Raw genomic sequence first — 26,898 nt, 5'->3', positions numbered from 1 at the left:
GTTTGGCACTCGAAACAGAAGGCTTTTTATCCCAGGACAAGAAATCAGCCCTCAAAAACTTAACCGGCAGAAAATATTTTTTTGAAAAAATCCCTAAGCCCCTGGGCCACAATTTCCGCAAAAATCTGACTTTTGGCAATTCACTCAAAAATGGTGCCAAAAGCTTGAAAATGCTCTCCTGAAAGGTTTGGCACTCGAAACAGAAGGCTTTTTATCCCAGGATAAGAAATCAGCCCTCAAAAACTTAACCGGCAGAAAATATTTTTTTGAAATAATCCCTAAGCCCCGGGGTCACAATTTCAGCAAAAATCTGACTTTTGGCAATTCACTCAAAAATGGTGCCAAAAGCTTGAAATTGCTCTCCTGAAAGGTTTGGCACTCGAAACAGAAGGCTTTTTATCCCAGGACAAGAAATCAGCCCTCAAAAACTTAACCGGCAGAAAATATTTTTTTGAAAAAATGCCTAAGCCCCGGGGTCACAATTTCCGCAAAAATCTGACTTTTGGCAATTCACTCAAAAATGGTGCCAAAAGCTTGAAAATGCTCTCCTGAAAGGTTTGGCACTCGAAACAGAAGGCTTTTTATCCCAGGACAAGAAATCAGCCCTCAAAAACTTAACCGGCAGAAAATATTTTTTTGAAAAAATCCCTAAGCCCCGGGGTCACAATTTCCGCAAAAATCTGACTTTTGGCAATTCACTCAAAAATGGTGCCAAAAGCTTGCAAATGCTCTCCTGAAAGGTTTGGCACTCGAAACAGAAGGCTTTTTATCCCAGGACAAGAAATCAGCCCTCAAAAACTTAACCGGCAGAAAATATTTTTTTGAAAAAATCCCTAAGCCCCGGGGTCACAATTTCCGCAAAAATCTGACTTTTGGCAATTCACTCAAAAATGGTGCCAAAAGCTTGAAAATGCTCTCCTGAAAGTTTCGACACTCGAAACAGAAGGCTTTTTATCCCAGGATAAGAAATCAGCCCTCAAAAACTTAACCGGCAGAAAATATTTTTTTGAAATAATCCCTAAGCCCCGGGGTCACAATTTCCACAAAAATCTGACTTTTGGCAATTCACTCAAAAATGGTGCCAAAAGCTTGAAAATGCTCTCCTGAAAGGTTTGGCACTCGAAACAGAAGGCTTTTTATCCCAGGACAAGAAATCAGCCCTCAAAAACTTAACCGGCAGATAATATTTTTTTGAAAAAATCCCTAAGCCCCGGGGTCACAATTTCAGCAAAAATCTGACTTTTGGCAATTCACTCAAAAATGGTGCCAAAAGCTTGAAAATGCTCTCCTGAAAGGTTTGGCACTCGAAACAGAAGGCTTTTTATCCCAGGACAAGAAATCAGCCCTCAAAAACTTAACCGGCAGAAAATATTTTTTTGAAAAAATCCCTAAGCCCCGGGGTCACAATTTCAGCAAAAATCTGACTTTTGGCAATTCACTCAAAAATGGTGCCAAAAGCTTGAAAATGCTCTCCTGAAAAGTTTGGCACTCGAAACAGAAGGCTTTTTATCCCAGGACAAGAAATCAGCCCTCAAAAACTTAACCGGCAGAAAATATTTTTTTGAAAAAATCCCTAAGCCCCGGGGTCACAATTTCAGCAAAAATCTGACTTTTGGCAATTCACTCAAAAATGGTGCCAAAAGCTTGCAAATGCTCTCCTGAAAGGTTTGGCACTCGAAACAGAAGGCTTTTTATCCCAGGACAAGAAATCAGCCCTCAAAAACTTAACCGGCAGAAAATATTTTTTTGAAAAAATCCCTAAGCCCCGGGGTCACAATTTCAGCAAAAATCTGACTTTTGGCAATTCACTCAAAAATGGTGCCAAAAGCTTGCAAATGCTCTCCTGAAAGGTTTGGCACTCGAAACAGAAGGCTTTTTATCCCAGGACAAGAAATCAGCCCTCAAAAACTTAACCGGCAGAAAATATTTTTTTGAAAAAATCCCTAAGCCCCGGGGTCACAATTTCAGCAAAAATCTGACTTTTGGCAATTCACTCAAAAATGGTGCCAAAAGCTTGCAAATGCTCTCCTGAAAGGTTTGGCACTCGAAACAGAAGGCTTTTTATCCCAGGACAAGAAATCAGCCCTCAAAAACTTAACCGGCAGAAAATATTTTTTTGAAAAAATCCCTAAGCCCCGGGGTCACAATTTCCGCAAAAAACTGACTTTTGGCAATTCACTCAAAAATGGTGCCAAAAGCTTGAAAATGCTCTCCTGAAAGGTTTGGCACTCGAAACAGAAGGCTTTTTATCCCAGGACAAGAAATCAGCCCTCAAAAACTTAACCGGCAGAAAATATTTTTTTGAAAAAATCCCTAAGCCCCGGGGTCACAATTTCAGCAAAAATCTGACTTTTGGCAATTCACTCAAAAATGGTGCCAAAAGCTTGCAAATGCTCTCCTGAAAGGTTTGGCACTCGAAACAGAAGGCTTTTTATCTTAGCACAAGAAATCAGCCCTCAAAAACTTAACCGGCAGAAAATATTTTTTTGAAAAAATCCCTAAGCCCCGGGGTCACAATTTCCGCAAAAATCTGACTTTTGGCAATTCACTCAAAAATGGTGCCAAAAGCTTGCAATTGCTCTCCTGAAAGGTTTGGCACTCGAAACAGAAGGCTTTTTATCCCAGGACAAGAAATCAGCCCTCAAAAACTTAACCGGCAGATAATATTTTTTTGAAAAAATCCCTAAGCCCCAGGGGTCACAATTTCAGCAAAAATCTGACTCTTGGCAATTCACTCAAAAATGGTGCCAAAAGCTTGAAAATGCTCTCCTGAAAGGTTTGGCACTCGAAACAGAAGGCTTTTTATCCCAGGACAAGAAATCAGCCCTCAAAAACTTAACCGGCAGAAAATATTTTTTTGAAAAAATCCCTAAGCCCCGGGGTCACAATTTCAGCAAAAATCTGACTCTTGGCAATTCACTCAAAAATGGTGCCAAAAGCTTGAAAATGCTCTCCTGAAAGGTTTGGCACTCGAAACAGAAGGCTTTTTATCCCAGGACAAGAAATCAGCCCTCAAAAACTTAACCGGCAGAAAATATTTTTTTGAAAAAATCCCTAAGCCCCGGGGTCACAATTTCAGCAAAAATCTGACTTTTGGCAATTCACTCAAAAATGGTGCCAAAAGCTTGAAAATGCTCTCCTGAAAGGTTTGACACTCGAAACAGAAGGCTTTTTATCCCAGGATAAGAAATCAGCCCTCAAAAACTTAACCGGCAGAAAATATTTTTTTGAAATAATCCCTAAGCCCCGGGGTCACAATTTCAGCAAAAATCTGACTTTTGGCAATTCACTCAAAAATGGTGCCAAAAGCTTGAAAATGCTCTCCTGAAAGGTTTGGCACTCGAAACAGAAGGCTTTTTATCCCAGGACAAGAAATCAGCCCTCAAAAACTTAACCGGCAGATAATATTCTTTTGAAAATATCCCTAAGCCCCGGGGTCACAATTTCAGCAAAAATCTGACTTTTGGCAATTCACTCAAAAATGGTGCCAAAAGCTTGAAAATGCTCTCCTGAAAGGTTTGGCACTCGAAACAGAAGGCTTTTTATCCCAGGACAAGAAATCAGCCCTCAAAAACTTAACCGGCAGAAAATATTTTTTTGAAAAAATCCCTAAGCCCCGGGGTCACAATTTCAGCAAAAATCTGACTTTTGGCAATTCACTCAAAAATGGTGCCAAAAGCTTGAAAATGCTCTCCTGAAAGGTTTGGCACTCGAAACAGAAGGCTTTTTATCCCAGGACAAGAAATCAGCCCTCAAAAACTTAACCGGCAGAAAATATTTTTTTGAAAAATTCCCTAAGCCCCGGGGTCACAATTTCAGCAAAAATCTGACTTTTGGCAATTCACTCAAAAATGGTGCCAAAAGCTTGCAAATGCTCTCCTGAAAGGTTTGGCACTCGAAACAGAAGGCTTTTTATCCCAGGACAAGAAATCAGCCCTCAAAAACTTAACCGGCAGAAAATATTTTTTTGAAAAAATCCCTAAGCCCCGGGGTCACAATTTCCGCAAAAAACTGACTTTTGGCAATTCACTCAAAAATGGTGCCAAAAGCTTGAAAATGCTCTCCTGAAAGGTTTGGCACTCGAAACAGAAGGCTTTTTATCCCAGGACAAGAAATCAGCCCTCAAAAACTTAACCGGCAGAAAATATTTTTTTGAAAAAATCCCTAAGCCCCGTGGTCACAATTTCCGCAAAAATCTGACTTTTGGCAATTCACTCAAAAATGGTGCCAAAAGCTTGAAAATGCTCTCCTGAAAGGTTTGGCACTCGAAACAGAAGGCTTTTTATCCCAGGACAAGAAATCAGCCCTCAAAAACTTAACCGGCAGAAAATATTTTTTTGAAAAAATCCCTAAGCCCCGGGGTCACAATTTCAGCAAAAATCTGACTTTTGGCAATTCACTCAAAAATGGTGCCAAAAGCTTGCAAATGCTCTCCTGAAAGGTTTGGCACTCGAAACAGAAGGCTTTTTATCCCAGGACAAGAAATCAGCCCTCAAAAACTTAACCGGCAGAAAATATTTTTTTGAAAAAATCCCTAAGCCCCGGGGTCACAATTTCAGCAAAAATCTGACTTTTGGCAATTCACTCAAAAATGGTGCCAAAAGCTTGCAAATGCTCTCCTGAAAGGTTTGGCACTCGAAACAGAAGGCTTTTTATCCCAGGACAAGAAATCAGCCCGCAAAAACTTAACCGGCAGAAAATATTTTTTTGAAAAAATCCCTAAGCCCCGGGGTCACAATTTCCGCAAAAATCTGACTTTTGGCAATTCACTCAAAAATGGTGCCAAAAGCTTGAAATTGCTCTCCTGAAAGTTTTGGCACTCGAAACAGAAGGCTTTTTATCCCAGGACAAGAAATCAGCCCTCAAAAACTTAACCGGCAGAAAATATTTTTTTGAAAAAATCCCTAAGCCCCGGGGTCACAATTTCAGCAAAAATCTGACTTTTGGCAATTCACTCAAAAATGGTGCCGAAAGCTTGAAAATGCTCTCCTGAAAGGTTTGGCACTCGAAACAGAAGGCTTTTTATCCCAGGAAGAGAAATCAGCCCTCAAAAACTTAACCGGCAGAAAATATTTTTTTGAAATAATCCCTAAGACCCGGGGTCACAATTTCCGCAAAAATCTGACTTTTGGCAATTCACTCAAAAATGGTGCCAAAAGCTTGAAAATGCTCTCCTGAAAGGTTTGGCACTCGAAACAGAAGGCTTTTTATCCCAGGACAAGAAATCAGCCCTCAAAAACTTAACCGGCAGAAAATATTTTTTTGAGAAAATCCCTAAGCCCCGGGGTCACAATTTCAACAAAAATCTGACTTTTGGCAATTCACTCAAAAATGGTGCCAAAAGCTTGAAATTGCTCTCCTGAAAGGTTTGGCACTCGAAACAGAAGGCTTTTTATCCCAGGACAAGAAATCAGCCCTCAAAAACTTAACCGGCAGAAAATATTTTTTTGAAAAAATCCCTAAGCCCCGGGGTCACAATTTCAGCAAAAATCTGACTTTTGGCAATTCACTCAAAAATGGTGCCAAAAGCTTGCAAATGCTCTCCTGAAAGGTTTGGCACTCGAAACAGAAGGCTTTTTATCCCAGGACAAGAAATCAGCCCTCAAAAACTTAACCGGCAGAAAATATTTTTTTGAGAAAATCCCTAAGCCCCGGGGTCACAATTTCAACAAAAATCTGACTTTTGGCAATTCACTCAAAAATGGTGCCAAAAGCTTGAAATTGCTCTCCTGAAAGGTTTGGCACTCGAAACAGAAGGCTTTTTATCCCAGGACAAGAAATCAGCCCTCAAAAACTTAACCGGCAGAAAATATTTTTTTGAAAAAATCCCTAAGCCCCGGGGTCACAATTTCAGCAAAAATCTGACTTTTGGCAATTCACTCAAAAATGGTGCCAAAAGCTTGCAAATGCTCTCCTGAAAGGTTTGGCACTCGAAACAGAAGGCTTTTTATCCCAGGACAAGAAATCAGCCCTCAAAAACTTAACCGGCAGAAAATATGTTCTTGAAAAAATCCCTACGCCCCGGGGTCACAATTTCAGCAAAAATCTGACTTTTGGCAATTCACTCAAAAATGGTGCCAAAAGCTTGCAAATGCTCTCCTGAAAGGTTTGGCACTCGAAACAGAAGGCTTTTTATCCCAGGACAAGAAATCAGCCCTCAAAAACTTAACCGGCAGAAAATATTTTTTTGAAAAAATCCCTAAGCCCCGGGGTCACAATTTCCGCAAAAATCTGACTTTTGGCAATTCACTCAAAAATGGTGCCAAAAGCTTGAAATTGCTCTCCTGAAAGTTTTGGCACTCGAAACAGAAGGCTTTTTATCCCAGGACAAGAAATCAGCCCTCAAAAACTTAACCGGCAGAAAATATTTTTTTGAAAAAATCCCTAAGCCCCGGGGTCACAATTTCAGCAAAAATCTGACTTTTGGCAATTCACTCAAAAATGGTGCCGAAAGCTTGAAAATGCTCTCCTGAAAGGTTTGGCACTCGAAACAGAAGGCTTTTTATCCCAGGAAGAGAAATCAGCCCTCAAAAACTTAACCGGCAGAAAATATTTTTTTGAAAAAATCCCTAAGACCCGGGGTCACAATTTCCGCAAAAATCTGACTTTTGGCAATTCACTCAAAAATGGTGCCAAAAGCTTGAAAATGCTCTCCTGAAAGGTTTGGCACTCGAAACAGAAGGCTTTTTATCCCAGGACAAGAAATCAGCCCTCAAAAACTTAACCGGCAGAAAATATTTTTTTGAGAAAATCCCTAAGCCCCGGGGTCACAATTTCAACAAAAATCTGACTTTTGGCAATTCACTCAAAAATGGTGCCAAAAGCTTGAAATTGCTCTCCTGAAAGGTTTGGCACTCGAAACAGAAGGCTTTTTATCCCAGGACAAGAAATCAGCCCTCAAAAACTTAACCGGCAGAAAATATTTTTTTGAAAAAATCCCTAAGCCCCGGGGTCACAATTTCAGCAAAAATCTGACTTTTGGCAATTCACTCAAAAATGGTGCCAAAAGCTTGCAAATGCTCTCCTGAAAGGTTTGGCACTCGAAACAGAAGGCTTTTTATCCCAGGACAAGAAATCAGCCCTCAAAAACTTAACCGGCAGAAAATATGTTCTTGAAAAAATCCCTAAGCCCCGGGGTCACAATTTCAGCAAAAATCTGACTTTTGGCAATTCACTCAAAAATGGTGCCAAAAGCTTGAAAATGCTCTCCTGAAAGGTTTGACACTCGAAGCAGAAGGCTTTTTATCCCAGGACAAGAAATCAGCCCTCAAAAACTTAACCGGCAGAAAATATTTTTTTGAAAAAATCCCTAAGCCCCGGGGTCACAATTTCAGCAAAAATCTGACTTTTGGCAATTCACTCAAAAATGGTGCCGAAAGCTTGAAAATGCTCTCCTGAAAGGTTTGGCACTCGAAACAGAAGGCTTTTTATCCCAGGAAGAGAAATCAGCCCTCAAAAACTTAACCGGCAGAAAATATTTTTTTGAAATAATCCCTAAAACCCGGGGTCACAATTTCCGCAAAAATCTGACTTTTGGCAATTCACTCAAAAATGGTGCCAAAAGCTTGAAAATGCTCTCCTGAAAGGTTTGGCACTCGAAACAGAAGGCTTTTTATCCCAGGACAAGAAATCAGCCCTCAAAAACTTAACCGGCAGAAAATATTTTTTTGAGAAAATCCCTAAGCCCCGGGGTCACAATTTCAACAAAAATCTGACTTTTGGCAATTCACTCAAAAATGGTGCCAAAAGCTTGAAATTGCTCTCCTGAAAGGTTTGGCACTCGAAACAGAAGGCTTTTTATCCCAGGACAAGAAATCAGCCCTCAAAAACTTAACCGGCAGAAAATATTTTTTTGAAAAAATCCCTAAGCCCCGGGGTCACAATTTCCGCAAAAATCTGACTTTTGGCAATTCACTCAAAAATGGTGCCGAAAGCTTGAAATTGCTCTCCTGAAAGTTTTGGCACTCGAAACAGAAGGCTTTTTATCCCAGGACAAGAAATCAGCCCTCAAAAACTTAACCGGCAGAAAATATTTTTTTGAAAAAATCCCTAAGCCCCGGGGTCACAATTTCAGCAAAAATCTGACTTTTGGCAATTCACTCAAAAATGGTGCCGAAAGCTTGAAAATGCTCTCCTGAAAGGTTTGGCACTCGAAACAGAAGGCTTTTTATCCCAGGAAGAGAAATCAGCCCTCAAAAACTTAACCGGCAGAAAATATTTTTTTGAAATAATCCCTAAGACCCGGGGTCACAATTTCCGCAAAAATCTGACTTTTGGCAATTCACTCAAAAATGGTGCCAAAAGCTTGAAAATGCTCTCCTGAAAGGTTTGGCACTCGAAACAGAAGGCTTTTTATCCCAGGACAAGAAATCAGCCCTCAAAAACTTAACCGGCAGAAAATATTTTTTTGAGAAAATCCCTAAGCCCCGGGGTCACAATTTCAACAAAAATCTGACTTTTGGCAATTCACTCAAAAATGGTGCCAAAAGCTTGAAATTGCTCTCCTGAAAGGTTTGGCACTCGAAACAGAAGGCTTTTTATCCCAGGACAAGAAATCAGCCCTCAAAAACTTAACCGGCAGAAAATATTTTTTTGAAAAAATCCCTAAGCCCCGGGGTCACAATTTCAGCAAAAATCTGACTTTTGGCAATTCACTCAAAAATGGTGCCAAAAGCTTGCAAATGCTCTCCTGAAAGGTTTGGCACTCGAAACAGAAGGCTTTTTATCCCAGGACAAGAAATCAGCCCTCAAAAACTTAACCGGCAGAAAATATGTTCTTGAAAAAATCCCTAAGCCCCGGGGTCACAATTTCAGCAAAAATCTGACTTTTGGCAATTCACTCAAAAATGGTGCCAAAAGCTTGAAAATGCTCTCCTGAAAGGTTTGACACTCGAAGCAGAAGGCTTTTTATCCCAGGAAAATAAATCAGCCCTCAAAAACTTAACCGGCAGAAAATATTTTTTTGAAAAAATCCCTAAGCCCCGGGGTCACAATTTCCGCAAAAATCTGACTTTTGGCAATTCACTCAAAAATGGTGCCAAAAGCTTGAAATTGCTCTCCTGAAAGGTTTGGCACTCGAAACAGAAGGCTTTTTATCCCAGGACAAGAAATCAGCCCTCAAAAACTTAACCGGCAGAAAATATTTTTTTGAAAAAATCCCTAAGCCCCGGGGTCACAATTTCAGCAAAAATCTGACTTTTGGCAATTCACTCAAAAATGGTGCCAAAAGCTTGAAAATGCTCTCCTGAAAGGTTTGGCACTCGAAACAGAAGGCTTTTTATCCCAGGACAAGAAATCAGCCCTCAAAAACTTAACCGGCAGAAAATATTTTTTTGAAAAAATCCCTAAGCCCCGGGGTCACAATTTCAGCAAAAATCTGACTTTTGGCAATTCACTCAAAAATGGTGCCAAAAGCTTGAAAATGCTCTCCTGAAAGGTTTGGCACTCGAAACAGAAGGCTTTTTATCCCAGGACAAGAAATCAGCCCTCAAAAACTTAACCGGCAGAAAATATTTTTTTGAAAAAATCCCTAAGCCCCGGGGTCACAATTTCAGCAAAAATCTGACTTTTGGCAATTCACTCAAAAATGGGGCCAAAAGCTTGCAAATGCTCTCCTGAAAGGTTTGGCACTCGAAACAGAAGGCTTTTTATCCCAGGACAAGAAATCAGCCCTCAAAAACTTAACCGGCAGAAAATATTTTTTTGAAAAAATCCCTAAGCCCCGGGGTCACAATTTCCGCAAAAATCTGACTTTTGGCAATTCACTCAAAAATGGTGCCAAAAGCTTGAAAATGCTCTCCTGAAAGGTTTGGCACTCGAAACAGAAGGCTTTTTATCCCAGGACAAGAAATCAGCCCTCAAAAACTTAACCGGCAGAAAATATTTTTTTGAAAAAATCCCTAAGCCCCGGGGTCACAATTTCAGCAAAAATCTGACTTTTGGCAATTCACTCAAAAATGGTGCCAAAAGCTTGCAAATGCTCTCCTGAAAGGTTTGGCACTCGAAACAGAAGGCTTTTTATCCCAGGACAAGAAATCAGCCCTCAAAAACTTAACCGGCAGAAAATATTTTTTTGAAAAAATCCCTAAGCCCCGGGGTCACAATTTCCGCAAAAATCTGACTTTTGGCAATTCACTCAAAAATGGTGCCAAAAGCTTGAAAATGCTCTCCTGAAAGGTTTGGCACTCGAAACAGAAGGCTTTTTATCCCAGGACAAGAAATCAGCCCTCAAAAACTTAACCGGCAGAAAATATTTTTTTGAAAAAATCCCTAAGCCCCGGGGTCACAATTTCAGCAAAAATCTGACTTTTGGCAATTCACTCAAAAATGGTGCCAAAAGCTTGAAATTGCTCTCCTGAAATGTTTGGCACTCGAAACAGAAGGCTTTTTATCCCAGGACAAGTAATCAGCCCTCAAAAACTTAACCGGCAGAAAATATTTTTTTGAAAAAATCCCTAAGCCCCGGGGTCACAATTTCAGCAAAAATCTGACTTTTGGCAATTCACTCAAAAATGGTGCCAAAAGCTTGCAAATGCTCTCCTGAAAGGTTTGGCACTCGAAACAGAAGGCTTTTTATCCCAGGACAAGAAATCAGCCCTCAAAAACTTAACCGGCAGAAAATATTTTTTTGAAAAAATCCCTAAGCCCCGGGGTCACAATTTCAGCAAAAATCTGACTTTTGGCAATTCACTCAAAAATGGTGCCAAAAGCTTGCAAATGCTCTCCTGAAAGGTTTGGCACTCGAAACAGAAGGCTTTTTATCCCAGGACAAGAAATCAGCCCTCAAAAACTTAACCGGCAGAAAATATTTTTTTGAAAAAATCCCTAAGCCCCGGGGTCACAATTTCCGCAAAAATCTGACTTTTGGCAATTCACTCAAAAATGGTGCCAAAAGCTTGCAAATGCTCTCCTGAAAGGTTTGGCACTCGAAACAGAAGGCTTTTTATCCCAGGACAAGAAATCAGCCCTCAAAAACTTAACCGGCAGAAAATATTTTTTTGAAAAAATCCCTAAGCCCCGGGGTCACAATTTCAGCAAAAATCTGACTTTTGGCAATTCACTCAAAAATGGTGCCAAAAGCTTGAAAATGCTCTCCTGAAAGGTTTGGCACTCGAAACAGAAGGCTTTTTATCCCAGGACAAGAAATCAGCCCTCAAAAACTTAACCGGCAGAAAATATTTTTTTGAAAAAATCCCTAAGCCCCGGGGTCACAATTTCAGCAAAAATCTGACTTTTGGCAATTCACTCAAAAATGGTGGCAAAAGCTTGAAAATGCTCTCCTGAAAGGTTTGGCACTCGAAACAGAAGGCTTTTTATCCCAGGACAAGTAATCAGCCCTCAAAAACTTAACCGGCAGAAAATATTTTTTTGAAAAAATCCCTAAGCCCCGGGGTCACAATTTCAGCAAAAATCTGACTTTTGGCAATTCACTCAAAAATGGTGCCAAAAGCTTGAAATTGCTCTCCTGAAAGGTTTGGCACTCGAAACAGAAGGCTTTTTATCCCAGGACAAGAAATCAGCCCTCAAAAACTTAACCGGCAGAAAATATTTTTTTGAAAAAATCCCTAAGCCCCGGGGTCACAATTTCAGCAAAAATCTGACTTTTGGCAATTCACTCAAAAATGGTGCCAAAAGCTTGCAAATGCTCTCCTGAAAGGTTTGGCACTCGAAACAGAAGGCTTTTTATCCCAGGACAAGAAATCAGCCCTCAAAAACTTAACCGGCAGAAAATATTTTTTTGAAAAAATCCCTAAGCCCCGGGGTCACAATTTCCGCAAAAATCTGACTTTTGGCAATTCACTCAAAAATGGTGCCAAAAGCTTGCAAATGCTCTCCTGAAAGGTTTGGCACTCGAAACAGAAGGCTTTTTATCCCAGGACAAGAAATCAGCCCTCAAAAACTTAACCGGCAGAAAATATTTTTTTGAAAAAATCCCTAAGCCCCGGGGTCACAATTTCAGCAAAAATCTGACTTTTGGCAATTCACTCAAAAATGGTGCCAAAAGATTGAAAATGCTCTCCTGAAAGGTTTGGCACTCGAAACAGAAGGCTTTTTATCCCAGGACAAGAAATCAGCCCTCAAAAACTAAACCGGCAGAAAATATTTTTTGGAAAAAATCCCTAAGCCCCGGGGTCACAATTTCAGCAAAAATCTGACTTTTGGCAATTCACTCAAAAATGGTGCCAAAAGCTTGAAAATGCTCTCCTGAAAGGTTTGGCACTCGAAACAGAAGGCTTTTTATCCCAGGAAAATAAATCAGCCCTCAAAAACTTAACCGGCAGAAAATATTTTTTTGAAAAAATCCCTAAGCCCCGGGGTCACAATTTCAGCAAAAATCTGACTTTTGGCAATTCACTCAAAAATGGTGCCAAAAGCTTGCAAATGCTCTCCTGAAAGGTTTGGCACTCGAAACAGAAGGCTTTTTATCCCAGGACAAGAAATCAGCCCTCAAAAACTTAACCGGCAGAAAATATTTTTTTGAAAAAATCCCTAAGCCCCGGGGTCACAATTTCAGCAAAAATCTGACTTTTGGCAATTCACTCAAAAATGGTGCCAAAAGCTTGAAAATGCTCTCCTGAAAGGTTTGGCACTCGAAACAGAAGGCTTTTTATCCCAGGACAAGAAATCAGCCCTCAAAAACTTAACCGGCAGAAAATATTTTTTTGAAAAAATCCCTAAGCCCCGGGGTCACAATTTCAGCAAAAATCTGACTTTTGGCAATTCACTCAAAAATGGTGCCAAAAGCTTGCAAATGCTCTCCTGAAAGGTTTGGCACTCGAAACAGAAGGCTTTTTATCCCAGGAAAATAAATCAGCCCTCAAAAACTTAACCGGCAGAAAATATTTTTTTGAAAAAATCCCTAAGCCCCGGGGTCACAATTTCCGCAAAAATCTGACTTTTGGCAATTCACTCAAAAATGGTGCCAAAAGCTTGAAAATGCTCTCCTGAAAGGTTTGGCACTCAAAACAGAAGGCTTTTTATCCCAGGACAAGAAATCAGCCCTCAAAAACTTAACCGGCAGAAAATATTTTTTTGAAAAAATCCCTAAGCCCCGGGGTCACAATTTCCGCAAAAATCTGACTTTTGGCAATTCACTCAAAAATGGTGCCAAAAGCTTGAAAATGCTCTCCTGAAAGGTTTGGCACTCGAAACAGAAGGCTTTTTATCCCAGGAAAATAAATCAGCCCTCAAAAACTTAACCGGCAGAAAATATTTTTTTGAAATATCCCTAAGCCCCGGGGTCACAATTTCAGCAAAAATCTGACTTTTGGCAATTCACTCAAAAATGGTGCCAAAAGCTTGCAAATGCTCTCCTGAAAGGTTTGGCACTCGAAACAGAAGCCTTTTTATCCCAGGACAAGAAATCAGCCCTCAAAAACTTAACCGGCAGAAAATATTTTTTGAAAAAATCCCTAAGCCCCGGGGTCACAATTTCCGCAAAAATCTGACTTTTGGCAATTCACTCAAAAATGGTGCCAAAAGCTTGCAATTGCTCTCCTGAAAGGTTTGGCACTCGAAACAGATGGCTTTTTATCCCAGGAAAATAAATCAGCCCTCAAAAACTTAACCGGCAGAAAATATTTTTTTGAAAAAATCCCTAAGCCCCGGGGTCACAATTTCAGCAAAAATCTGACTTTTGGCAATTCACTCAAAAATGGTGCCAAAAGCTTGCAAATGCTCTCCTGAAAGGTTTGGCACTCGAAACAGAAGGCTTTTTATCCCAGGACAAGAAATCAGCCCTCAAAAACTTAACCGGCAGAAAATATTTTTTTGAAAAAATCCCTAAGCCCCGGGGTCACAATTTCAGCAAAAATCTGACTTTTGGCAATTCACTCAAAAATGGTGCCAAAAGCTTGAAATTGCTCTCCTGAAAGGTTTGGCACTCGAAACAGAAGGCTTTTTATCCCAGGACAAGAAATCAGCCCTCAAAAACTTAACCGGCAGAAAATATTTTTTTGAAAAAATCCCTAAGCCCCGGGGTCACAATTTCAGCAAAAATCTGACTTTTGGCAATTCACTCAAAAATGGTGCCAAAAGCTTGCAAATGCTCTCCTGAAAGGTTTGGCACTCGAAGCAGACGGGTTTTTATCCCAGGACAAGAAATCAGCCCTCAAAAACTTAACCTGCAGAAAATATTTTTTTGAAAAAATCCCTAAGCCCCGGGGTCACAATTTCAGCAAAAATCTGACTTTTGGCAATTCACTCAAAAATAGTGCCAAAAGCTTGCAAATGCTCTCCTGAAAGGTTTGGCACTCGAAGCAGACGGGTTTTCATCACAGGACAAGAAATCAGCCCTCAAAAACTTAACCGGCAGAAAATATTTTTTTGAAAAAATCCCTAAGCCCCGGGGTCACAATTTCAGCAAAAATCTGACTTTTGGCAATTCACTCAAAAATAGTGCCAAAAGCTTGAAAATGCTCTCCTGAAAGGTTTGGCACTCGAAACAGAAGGCTTTTTATCCCAGGACAAGAAATCAGCCCTCAAAAACTTAACCGGCAGAAAATATTTTTTTGAAAAAATCCCTAAGCCCCGGGGTCACAATTTCAGCAAAAATCTGACTTTTGGCAATTCACTCAAAAATGGTGCCAAAAGCTTGCAAATGCTCTCCTGAAAGGTTTGGCACTCGAAACAGAAGGCTTTTTATCCCAGGACAAGAAATCAGCCCTCAAAAACTTAACCGGCAGAAAATATTTTTTTGAAAAAATCCCTAAGCCCCGGGGTCACAATTTCAGCAAAAATCTGACTTTTGGCAATTCACTCAAAAATGGTGCCAAAAGCTTGCAAATGCTCTCCTGAAAGGTTTGGCACTCGAAACAGAAGGCTTTTTATCCCAGGAAAATAAATCAGCCCTCAAAAACTTAACCGGCAGAAAATATTTTTTTGAAAAAATCCCTAAGCCCCGGGGTCACAATTTCCGCAAAAATCTGACTTTTGGCAATTCACTCCAAAATGGTGCCAAAAGCTTGCAAATGCTCTCCTGAAAGGTTTGGCACTCGAAACAGAAGGCTTTTTATCCCAGGACAAGAAATCAGCCCTCAAAAACTTAACCGGCAGAAAATATTTTTTTGAAAAAATCCCTAAGCCCCGGGGTCACAATTTCAGCAAAAATCTGACTTTTGGCAATTCACTCAAAAATGGTGCCAAAAGCTTGAAATTGCTCTCCTGAAAGGTTTGGCACTCCAAACAGAAGGCTTTTTATCCCAGGACAAGAAATCAGCCCTCAAAAACTTAACCGGCAGAAAATATTTTTTTGAAAAAATCCCTAAGCCCCGGGGTCACAATTTCAGCAAAAATCTGACTTTTGGCAATTCACTCAAAAATGGTGCCAAAAGCTTGAAATTGCTCTCCTGAAAGGTTTGGCACTCGAAACAGAAGGCTTTTTATCCCAGGAAAATAAATCAGCCCTCAAAAACTTAACCGGCAGAAAATATTTTTTTGAAAAAATCCCTAAGCCCCGGGGTCACAATTTCAGCAAAAATCTGACTTTTGGCAATTCACTCAAAAATGGTGCCAAAAGCTTGAAAATGCTCTCCTGAAAGGTTTGGCACTCGAAACAGAAGGCTTTTTATCCCAGGACAAGAAATCAGCCCTCAAAAACTTAACCTGCAGAAAATATTTTTTTGAAAAAATCCCTAAGCCCCGGGGTCACAATTTCAGCAAAAATCTGACTTTTGGCAATTCACTCAAAAATAGTGCCAAAAGCTTGCAAATGCTCTCCTGAAAGGTTTGGCACTCGAAGCAGACGGGTTTTCATCACAGGACAAGAAATCAGCCCTCAAAAACTTAACCGGCAGAAAATATTTTTTTGAAAAAATCCCTAAGCCCCGGGGTCACAATTTCAGCAAAAATCTGACTTTTGGCAATTCACTCAAAAATGGTGCCAAAAGCTTGAAAATGCTCTCCTGAAAGGTTTGGCACTCGAAACAGAAGGCTTTTTATCCCAGGACAAGAAATCAGCCCTCAAAAACTTAACCGGCAGAAAATATTTTTTTGAAAAAATCCCTAAGCCCCGGGGTCACAATTTCAGCAAAAATCTGACTTTTGGCAATTCACTCAAAAATGGTGCCAAAAGCTTGAAAATGCTCTCCTGAAAGGTTTGGCACTCGAAACAGAAGGCTTTTTATCCCAGGACAAGAAATCAGCCCTCAAAAACTTAACCTGCAGAAAATATTTTTTTGAAAAAATCCCTAAGCCCCGGGGTCACAATTTCAGCAAAAATCTGACTTTTGGCAATTCACTCAAAAATAGTGCCAAAAGCTTGCAAATGCTCTCCTGAAAGGTTTGGCACTCGAAGCAGACGGGTTTTCATCACAGGACAAGAAATCAGCCCTCAAAAACTTAACCGGCAGAAAATATTTTTTTGAAAAAATCCCTAAGCACCGGGGTCACAATTTCAGCAAAAATCTGACTTTTGGCAATTCACTCAAAAATAGTGCCAAAAGCTTGAAAATGCTCTCCTGAAAGGTTTGGCACTCGAAACAGAAGGCTTTTTATCCCAGGACAAGAAATCAGCCCTCAAAAACTTAACCGGCAGAAAATATTTTTTTGAAAAAATCCCTAAGCCCCGGGGTCACAATTTCAGCAAAAATCTGACTTTTGGCAATTCACTCAAAAATGGTGCCAAAAGCTTGAAAATGCTCTCCTGAAAGGTTTGGCACTCGAAACAGAAGGCTTTTTATCCCAGGACAAGAAATCAGCCCTCAAAAACTTAACCGGCAGAAAATATTTTTTTGAAAAAATCCCTAAGCCCCGGGGTCACAATTTCCGCAAAAATCTGACTTTTGGCAATTCACTCAAAAATGGTGCCAAAAGCTTGAAAATGCTCTCCTGAAAGGTTTGGCACTCGAAACAGAAGGCTTTTTATCCCAGGACAAGAAATCAGCCCTCAAAAACTTAACCGGCAGAAAATATTTTTTTGAAAAAATCCCTAAGCCCCGGGGTCACAATTTCAGCAAAAATCTGACTTTTGGCAATTCACTCAAAAATGGTGCCAAAAGCTTGAAATTGCTCTCCTGAAAGGTTTGGCACTCCAAACAGAAGGCTTTTTATCCCAGGACAAGAAATCAGCCCTCAAAAACTTAACCGGCAGAAAATATTTTTTTGAAAAAATCCCTAAGCCCCGGGGTCACAATTTCAGCAAAAATCTGACTTTTGGCAATTCACTCAAAAATGGTGCCAAAAGCTTGAAATTGCTCTCCTGAAAGGTTTGGCACTCGAAACAGAAGGCTTTTTATCCCAGGACAAGAAATCAGCCCTCAAAAACTTAACCGGCAGAAAATATTTTTTTGAAAAAATCCCTAAGCCCCGGGGTCACAATTTCAGCAAAAATCTGACTTTTGGCAATTCACTCAAAAATGGTGCCAAAAGCTTGCAAATGCTCTCCTGAAAGGTTTGGCACTCGAAACAGAAGGCTTTTTATCCCAGGACAAGAAATCAGCCCTCAAAAACTTAACCGGCAGAAAATATTTTTTTGAAAAAAACCCTAAGCCCCGGGGTCACAATTTCAGCAAAAATCTGACTTTTGGCAATTCACACAAAAATGGTGCCAAAAGCTTGCAAATGCTCTCCTGAAAGGTTTGGCACTCGAAACAGAAGGCTTTTTATCCCAGGACAAGAAATCGGCCCTCAAAAACTTAACCGGCAGAAAATATTTTTTTGAAAAAATCCCTAACCCCGGGGTCACAATTTCAGCAAAAATCTGACTTTTGGCAATTCACTCAAAAATGGTGCCAAAAGCTTGCAAATGCTCTCCTGAAAGGTTTGGCACTCGAAACAGAAGGCTTTTTATCCCAGGAAAATAAATCAGCCCTCAAAAACTTAACCGGCAGAAAATATTTTTTTGAAAAAATCCCTAAGCCCCGGGGTCACAATTTCCGCAAAAATCTGACTTTTGGCAATTCACTCCAAAATGGTGCCAAAAGCTTGCAAATGCTCTCCTGAAAGGTTTGGCACTCGAAACAGAAGGCTTTTTATCCCAGGACAAGAAATCAGCCCTCAAAAACTTAACCGGCAGAAAATATTTTTTTGAAAAAATCCCTAAGCCCCGGGGTCACAATTTCAGCAAAAATCTGACTTTTGGCAATTCACTCAAAAATGGTGCCAAAAGCTTGAAATTGCTCTCCTGAAAGGTTTGGCACTCCAAACAGAAGGCTTTTTATCCCAGGACAAGAAATCAGCCCTCAAAAACTTAACCGGCAGAAAATATTTTTTTGAAAAAATCCCTAAGCCCCGGGGTCACAATTTCAGCAAAAATCTGACTTTTGGCAATTCACTCAAAAATAGTGCCAAAAGCTTGAAAATGCTCTCCTGAAAGGTTTGGCACTCAAAACAGAAGGCTTTTTATCCCAGGACAAGAAATCAGCCCTCAAAAACTTAACCGGCAGAAAATATTTTTTTGAAAAAATCCCTAAGCCCCGGGGTCACAATTTCCGCAAAAATCTGACTTTTGGCAATTCACTCAAAAATGGTGCCAAAAGCTTGAAAATGCTCTCCTGAAAGGTTTGGCACTCGAAACAGAAGGCTTTTTATCCCAGGACAAGAAATCAGCCCTCAAAAACTTAACCGGCAGAAAATATTTTTTTGAAAAAATCCCTAAGCCCCGGGGTCACAATTTCCGCAAAAATCTGACTTTTGGCAATTCACTCAAAAATGGTGCCAAAAGCTTGAAAATGCTCTCCTGAAAGGTTTGGCACTCGAAACAGAAGGCTTTTTATCCCAGGACAAGAAATCAGCCCTCAAAAACTTAACCGGCAGAAAATATTTTTTTGAAAAAATCCCTAAGCCCCGGGGTCACAATTTCAGCAAAAATCTGACTTTTGGCAATTCACACAAAAATGGTGCCAAAAGCTTGCAAATGCTCTCCTGAAAGGTTTGGCACTCGAAACAGAAGGCTTTTTATCCCAGGACAAGAAATCGGCCCTCAAAAACTTAACCGGCACAAAATATTTTTTTGAAAAAATCCCTAACCCCGGGGTCACAATTTCAGCAAAAATCTGACTTTTGGCAATTCACTCAAAAATGGTGCCAAAAGCTTGCAAATGCTCTCCTGTAAGGTTTGGCACTCGAAACATAAGGCTTTTTATCCCAGGACAAGAAATCAGCCCTCAAAAACTTAACCGGCAGAAAATATTTTTTTGAAAAAATCCCTAAGCCCCGGGGTCACAATTTCAGCAAAAATCTGACTTTTGGCAATTCACTCAAAAATGGTGCCAAAAGCTTGAAAATGCTCTCCTGAAAGGTTTGGCACTCGAAACAGAAGGCTTTTTATCCCAGGACAAGAAATCAGCCCTCAAAAACTTAACCGGCATAAAATATTTTTTTGAAAAAATCCCTAACCCCGGGGTCACAATTTCAGCAAAAATCTGACTTTTGGCAATTCACTCAAAAATGGTGCCAAAAGCTTGCAAATGCTCTCCTGTAAGGTTTGGCACTCGAAACATAAGGCTTTTTATCCCAGGAAAATAAATCAGCCCTCAAAAACTTAACCGGCAGAAAATATTTTTTTGAAAAAATCCCTAAGCCCCGGGGTCACAATTTCAGCAAAAATCTGACTTTTGGCAATTCACTCAAAAATAGTGCCAAAAGCTTGCAAATGCTCTCCTGAAAGGTTTCGCACTCGAAACAGAAGGCTTTTTATCCCAGGACAAGAAATCAGCCCTCAAAAACTTAACCGGCAGAAAATATTTTTTTGAAAAAATCCCTAAGCCCCGGGGTCACAATTTCCGCAAAAATCTGACTTTTGGCAATTCACTCAAAAATGGTGCCAAAAGCTTGCAAATGCTCTCCTGAAAGGTTTGGCACTCGAAACAGAAGGCTTTTTATCCCAGGACAAGAAATCAGCCCTCAAAAACTTAACCGGCAGAAAATATTTTTTTGAAAAAATCCCTAAGCACCGGGGTCACAATTTCAGCAAAAATCTGACTTTTGGCAATTCACTCAAAAAATGGTGCCAAAAGCTTGCAAATGCTCTCCTGAAAGGTTTGACACTCGAAACAGAAGGCTTTTTATCCCAGGACAATAAATCAGCCCTCAAAAACTTAACCGGCAGAAAATATTTTTTTGAAAAAATCCCTAAGCCCCGGGGTCACAATTTCCGCAAAAATCTGACTTTTGGCAATTCACTCAAAAATGGTGCCAAAAGCTTGAAAATGCTCTCCTGAAAGGTTTGGCACTCGAAACAGAAGGCTTTTTATCCCAGGACAAGAAATCAGCCCTCAAAAACTTAACCGGCAGAAAATTTTTTTTTGAAAAAATCCCTAAGCCCCGGGGTCACAATTTCAGCAAAAATCTGACTTTTGGCAATTCACTCAAAAATGGTGACAAAAGCTTGAAAATGCTCTCCTGAAAGGTTTGGCACTCGAAACAGAAGGCTTTTTATCCCAGGACAAGAAATCAGCCCTCAAAAACTTAACCGGCAGAAAATATTTTTTTGAAAATATCCCTAAGCCCCGGGGTCACAATTTCCGCAAAAATCTGACTTTTGGCAATTCACTCAAAAATGGTGCCAAAAGCTTGAAAATGCTCTCCTGAAAGGTTTGGCACTCGAAACAGAAGGCTTTTTATCCCAGGACAAGAAATCAGCCCTCAAAAACTTAACCGGCAGAAAATATTTTTTTGAAAAAATCCCTAAGCCCCGGGGTCACAATTTCAGCAAAAATCTGACTTTTGGCAATTCACTCAAAAATGGTGCCAAAAGCTTGAAAATGCTCTCCTGAAAGGTTTGGCACTCGAAACAGAAGGCTTTTTATCCCAGGAAGAGAAATCAGCCCTCAAAAACTTAACCGGCAGAAAATATTTTTTTGAAATAATCCCTAAGCCCCGGGGTCACAATTTCAGCAAAAATCTGACTTTTGGCAATTCACTCAAAAATGGTGCCAAAAGCTTGAAAATGCTCTCCTGAAAGGTTTGGCACTCGAAACAGAAGGCTTTTTATCCCAGGACAAGAAATCTGCCCTCAAAAACTTAACCGGCAGAAAATATTTTTTTGAAAAAATCCCTAAGCCCCGGGGTCACAATTTCAGCAAAAATCTGACTTTTGGCAATTCACTCAAAAATGGTGCCAAAAGCTTGAAATTGCTCTCCTGAAAGGTTTGGCACTCGAAACAGAAGGCTTTTTATCCCAGGACAAGAAATCAGCCCTCAAAAACTTAACCGGCAGAAAATATTTTTTTGAAAAAATCCCTAAGCCCCGGGGTCACAATTTCAGCAAAAATCTGACTTTTGGCAATTCACTCAAAAATGGTGCCAAAAGCTTGCAAATGCTCTCCTGAAAGGTTTGGCACTCGAAACAGAAGGCTTTTTATCCCAGGACAAGAAATCAGCCCTCAAAAACTTAACCGGCAGAAAATATTTTTTTGAAAAAATCCCTAAGCGCCGGGGTCACAATTTCCGCAAAAATCTGACTTTTGGCAATTCACTCAAAAATGGTGCCAAAAGCTTGAAATTGCTCTCCTGAAAGTTTTGGCACTTGAAACAGAAGGCTTTTTATCCCAGGACAAGAAATCAGCCCTCAAAAAATTAACCGGCAGAAAATATTTTTTTGAAAAAATCCCTAAGCCCCGGGGTCACAATTTCAGCAAAAATCTGACTTTTGGCAATTCACTCAAAAATGGTGCCAAAAGCTTGAAATTGCTCTCCTGAAAGGTTTGGCACTAGAAACAGAAGGCTTTTTATCCCAGGACAAGAAATCAGCCCTCAAAAACTTAACCGGCAGAAAATATTTTTTTGAAAAAATCCCTAAGCCCCGGGGTCACAATTTCAGCAAAAATCTGACTTTTGGCAATTCACTCAAAAATGGTGCCGAAAGCTTGAAAATGCTCTCCTGAAAGGTTTGGCACTCGAAACAGAAGGCTTTTTATCCCAGGACAAGAAATCAGCCCTCAAAAACTTAACCGGCAGAAAATTTTTTTTTGAAAAAATCCCTAAGCCCCGGGGTCACAATTTCAGAAAAAATCTGACTTTTGGCAATTCACTCAAAAATGTTGCCAAAAGCTTGAAAATGCTCTCCTGAAAGGTTTGGCACTCGAAACAGAAGGCTTTTTATCCCAGGAAAATAAATCAGCCCTCAAAAACTTAACCGGCAGAAAATATTTTTTTGAAAAAATCCCTAAGCCCCGGGGTCACAATTTCAGCAAAAATCTGACTTTTGGCAATTCACTCAAAAATGGTGCCAAAAGCTTGCAAATGCTCTCCTGAAAGGTTTGGCACTCGAAACAGAAGGCTTTTTATCCCAGGAAGAGAAATCAGCCCTCAAAAACTTAACCGGCAGAAAATATTTTTTTGAAAAAATCCCTAAGCCCCGGGGTCACAATTTCCGCAAAAATCTGACTTTTGGCAATTCACTCAAAAATGGTGCCAAAAGCTTGAAAATGCTCTCCTGAAAGGTTTGGCACTCGAAACAGAAGGCTTTTTATCCCAGGACAAGAAATCAGCCCTCAAAAACTTAACCGGCAGAAAATATTTTTTTGAAAGAATCCCTAAGCCCCGGGGTCACAATTTCAGCAAAAATCTGACTTTTGGCAATTCACTCAAAAATGGTGCCAAAAGCTTGAAATTGCTCTCCTGAAAGGTTTGGCACTCGAAACAGAAGGCTTTTTATCCCAGGACAAGAAATCAGCCCTCAAAAACTTAACCGGCAGAAAATATTTTTTTGAAAAAATCCCTAAGCCCCGGGGTCACAATTTCAGCAAAAATCTGACTTTTGGCAATTCACTCAAAAATGGTGCCAAAAGCTTGCAAATGCTCTCCTGAAAGGTTTGGCACTCGAAGCAGACGGGTTTTCATCACAGGACAAGAAATCAGCCCTCAAAAACTTAACCGGCAGAAAATATTTTTTTGAAAAAATCCCTAAGCCCCGGGGTCACAATTTCAGCAAAAATCTGACTTTTGGCAATTCACTCAAAAATAGTGCCAAAAGCTTGAAAATGCTCTCCTGAAAGGTTTGGCACTCAAAACAGAAGGCTTTTTATCCCAGGACAAGAAATCAGCCCTCAAAAACTTAACCGGCAGAAAATATTTTTTTGAAAAAATCCCTAAGCCCCGGGGTCACAATTTCCGCAAAAATCTGACTTTTGGCAATTCACTCAAAAATGGTGCCAAAAGCTTGAAAATGCTCTCCTGAAAGGTTTGGCACTCGAAACAGAAGGCTTTTTATCCCAGGACAAGAAATCAGCCCTCAAAAACTTAACCGGCAGAAAATATTTTTTTGAAAAAATCCCTAAGCCCCGGGGTCACAATTTCCGCAAAAATCTGACTTTTGGCAATTCACTCAAAAATGGTGCCAAAAGCTTGAAAATGCTCTCCTGAAAGGTTTGGCACTCGAAACAGAAGGCTTTTTATCCCAGGACAAGAAATCAGCCCTCAAAAACTTAACCGGCAGAAAATATTTTTTTGAAAAAATCCCTAAGCCCCGGGGTCACAATTTCAGCAAAAATCTGACTTTTGGCAATTCACACAAAAATGGTGCCAAAAGCTTGCAAATGCTCTCCTGAAAGGTTTGGCACTCGAAACAGAAGGCTTTTTATCCCAGGACAAGAAATCGGCCCTCAAAAACTTAACCGGCACAAAATATTTTTTTGAAAAAATCCCTAACCCCGGGGTCACAATTTCAGCAAAAATCTGACTTTTGGCAATTCACTCAAAAATGGTGCCAAAAGCTTGCAAATGCTCTCCTGTAAGGTTTGGCACTCGAAACATAAGGCTTTTTATCCCAGGACAAGAAATCAGCCCTCAAAAACTTAACCGGCAGAAAATATTTTTTTGAAAAAATCCCTAAGCCCCGGGGTCACAATTTCAGCAAAAATCTGACTTTTGGCAATTCACTCAAAAATGGTGCCAAAAGCTTGAAAATGCTCTCCTGAAAGGTTTGGCACTCGAAACAGAAGGCTTTTTATCCCAGGACAAGAAATCAGCCCTCAAAAACTTAACCGGCATAAAATATTTTTTTGAAAAAATCCCTAACCCCGGGGTCACAATTTCAGCAAAAATCTGACTTTTGGCAATTCACTCAAAAATGGTGCCAAAAGCTTGCAAATGCTCTCCTGTAAGGTTTGGCACTCGAAACATAAGGCTTTTTATCCCAGGAAAATAAATCAGCCCTCAAAAACTTAACCGGCAGAAAATATTTTTTTGAAAAAATCCCTAAGCCCCGGGGTCACAATTTCAGCAAAAATCTGACTTTTGGCAATTCACTCAAAAATAGTGCCAAAAGCTTGCAAATGCTCTCCTGAAAGGTTTCGCACTCGAAACAGAAGGCTTTTTATCCCAGGACAAGAAATCAGCCCTCAAAAACTTAACCGGCAGAAAATATTTTTTTGAAAAAATCCCTAAGCCCCGGGGTCACAATTTCCGCAAAAATCTGACTTTTGGCAATTCACTCAAAAATGGTGCCAAAAGCTTGCAAATGCTCTCCTGAAAGGTTTGGCACTCGAAACAGAAGGCTTTTTATCCCAGGACAAGAAATCAGCCCTCAAAAACTTAACCGGCAGAAAATATTTTTTTGAAAAAATCCCTAAGCACCGGGGTCACAATTTCAGCAAAAATCTGACTTTTGGCAATTCACTCAAAAAATGGTGCCAAAAGCTTGCAAATGCTCTCCTGAAAGGTTTGACACTCGAAACAGAAGGCTTTTTATCCCAGGACAATAAATCAGCCCTCAAAAACTTAACCGGCAGAAAATATTTTTTTGAAAAAATCCCTAAGCCCCGGGGTCACAATTTCCGCAAAAATCTGACTTTTGGCAATTCACTCAAAAATGGTGCCAAAAGCTTGAAAATGCTCTCCTGAAAGGTTTGGCACTCGAAACAGAAGGCTTTTTATCCCAGGACAAGAAATCAGCCCTCAAAAACTTAACCGGCAGAAAATTTTTTTTTGAAAAAATCCCTAAGCCCCGGGGTCACAATTTCCGCAAAAATCTGACTTTTGGCAATTCACTCAAAAATGGTGACAAAAGCTTGAAAATGCTCTCCTGAAAGGTTTGGCACTCGAAACAGAAGGCTTTTTATCCCAGGACAAGAAATCAGCCCTCAAAAACTTAACCGGCAGAAAATATTTTTTTGAAAATATCCCTAAGCCCCGGGGTCACAATTTCCGCAAAAATCTGACTTTTGGCAATTCACTCAAAAATGGTGCCAAAAGCTTGAAAATGCTCTCCTGAAAGGTTTGGCACTCGAAACAGAAGGCTTTTTATCCCAGGACAAGAAATCAGCCCTCAAAAACTTAACCGGCAGAAAATATTTTTTTGAAAAAATCCCTAAGCCCCGGGGTCACAATTTCAGCAAAAATCTGACTTTTGGCAATTCACTCAAAAATGGTGCCAAAAGCTTGAAAATGCTCTCCTGAAAGGTTTGGCACTCGAAACAGAAGGCTTTTTATCCCAGGAAGAGAAATCAGCCCTCAAAAACTTAACCGGCAGAAAATATTTTTTTGAAATAATCCCTAAGCCCCGGGGTCACAATTTCAGCAAAAATCTGACTTTTGGCAATTCACTCAAAAATGGTGCCAAAAGCTTGAAAATGCTCTCCTGAAAGGTTTGGCACTCGAAACAGAAGGCTTTTTATCCCAGGACAAGAAATCTGCCCTCAAAAACTTAACCGGCAGAAAATATTTTTTTGAAAAAATCCCTAAGCCCCGGGGTCACAATTTCAGCAAAAATCTGACTTTTGGCAATTCACTCAAAAATGGTGCCAAAAGCTTGAAATTGCTCTCCTGAAAGGTTTGGCACTCGAAACAGAAGGCTTTTTATCCCAGGACAAGAAATCAGCCCTCAAAAACTTAACCGGCAGAAAATATTTTTTTGAAAAAATCCCTAAGCCCCGGGGTCACAATTTCAGCAAAAATCTGACTTTTGGCAATTCACTCAAAAATGGTGCCAAAAGCTTGCAAATGCTCTCCTGAAAGGTTTGGCACTCGAAACAGAAGGCTTTTTATCCCAGGACAAGAAATCAGCCCTCAAAAACTTAACCGGCAGAAAATATTTTTTTGAAAAAATCCCTAAGCGCCGGGGTCACAATTTCCGCAAAAATCTGACTTTTGGCAATTCACTCAAAAATGGTGCCAAAAGCTTGAAATTGCTCTCCTGAAAGTTTTGGCACTTGAAACAGAAGGCTTTTTATCCCAGGACAAGAAATCAGCCCTCAAAAAATTAACCGGCAGAAAATATTTTTTTGAAAAAATCCCTAAGCCCCGGGGTCACAATTTCAGCAAAAATCTGACTTTTGGCAATTCACTCAAAAATGGTGCCAAAAGCTTGAAATTGCTCTCCTGAAAGGTTTGGCACTAGAAACAGAAGGCTTTTTATCCCAGGACAAGAAATCAGCCCTCAAAAACTTAACCGGCAGAAAATATTTTTTTGAAAAAATCCCTAAGCCCCGGGGTCACAATTTCAGCAAAAATCTGACTTTTGGCAATTCACTCAAAAATGGTGCCGAAAGCTTGAAAATGCTCTCCTGAAAGGTTTGGCACTCGAAACAGAAGGCTTTTTATCCCAGGACAAGAAATCAGCCCTCAAAAACTTAACCGGCAGAAAATTTTTTTTTGAAAAAATCCCTAAGCCCCGGGGTCACAATTTCAGAAAAAATCTGACTTTTGGCAATTCACTCAAAAATGTTGCCAAAAGCTTGAAAATGCTCTCCTGAAAGGTTTGGCACTCGAAACAGAAGGCTTTTTATCCCAGGAAAATAAATCAGCCCTCAAAAACTTAACCGGCAGAAAATATTTTTTTGAAAAAATCCCTAAGCCCCGGGGTCACAATTTCAGCAAAAATCTGACTTTTGGCAATTCACTCAAAAATGGTGCCAAAAGCTTGCAAATGCTCTCCTGAAAGGTTTGGCACTCGAAACAGAAGGCTTTTTATCCCAGGAAGAGAAATCAGCCCTCAAAAACTTAACCGGCAGAAAATAT

This window comes from Podarcis liolepis, assembly GCF_965112155.1.
Source record: "Podarcis liolepis genome assembly, chromosome: 13".
NCBI classification, from domain to species: Eukaryota; Metazoa; Chordata; class Lepidosauria; order Squamata; family Lacertidae; genus Podarcis; species Podarcis liolepis.
Note: the sequence above shows the minus strand (reverse complement) of the source record.